We start from the raw sequence: 688 nt of genomic DNA, 5'->3' as shown, positions 1-688 counted from the left end.
ACGAGTAATGACGTATTTTTTTGTTGTTTAGTCTCTCATGTCGTCTTTCACGAGTAGTTGTAGCGTGTTGTAGGAATAGCGAGAGTCTTCCACCTTTACTGCGTGGAACCTCCTCTTCCCGGATATCTGTAAGCGGTCTACGTGCGGATTATTGGCCCGTCTGCACCGAGATTAAGACAGCCAGCCGCGGAAATTGGGCGCAGAGTGGGCGGGGCCGTGAGAGCCTCTGCCCCGGGGCCTTCCTTGAACTCGTTACTGAATTTCCATTAACGTCTGCATGTTCAGAGCGACATGCGAAGTGCTGGGACATCAAGCCTCCTCTCTCTTCTCTTCTTCCTCGATCCTCTTCCCTCCCTCTATTCTCTCCTCTCTCCTCCCTGCCCCCTTCTCCTCTTCTTCCTCCTCTGCCCCTTTTCTAAATGTCCCTCTCCATCTCCTCTCGTTGTTCCCTCCCCTCTCTTCTCCTCTCACTGTTCCCTCTCCTCTGCCTCGCTCACTTGCATCCCTGTCGGCGTGGAGCGAACGTGAAGTGAAACGTGGGTAGATAACCCCGTAGAGTTGTGTGTCGCGACCCCCCCCCCGAGTTTTCGCATTTGATTAGATTTGTTTATTTATATGTTCAAAAACTGTTTTCCTTTTTTATTCGTAATTCCAAAATTGAATTCCATTTATGATCATCTTCCCTCTG

At 50.1% G+C, this 688-nt stretch overlaps 1 protein-coding gene across 1 annotated transcript in view; it reads left to right on the top strand.

Annotated features, from left to right (window-relative positions):
* Nucleotides 1-688, top strand: part of LOC119593114 (glypican-5-like) — a gene marked incomplete at its 5' end in the record, with an annotated part of 69,987 nt that overhangs the window by 52,302 nt on the left and 16,997 nt on the right.

This window comes from Penaeus monodon, chromosome 31, assembly GCF_015228065.2.
Source record: "Penaeus monodon isolate SGIC_2016 chromosome 31, NSTDA_Pmon_1, whole genome shotgun sequence".
Classification (NCBI taxonomy): domain Eukaryota; kingdom Metazoa; phylum Arthropoda; class Malacostraca; order Decapoda; family Penaeidae; genus Penaeus; species Penaeus monodon.
Note: the sequence above shows the minus strand (reverse complement) of the source record. Positions and strands in the feature narration are given on the sequence as shown.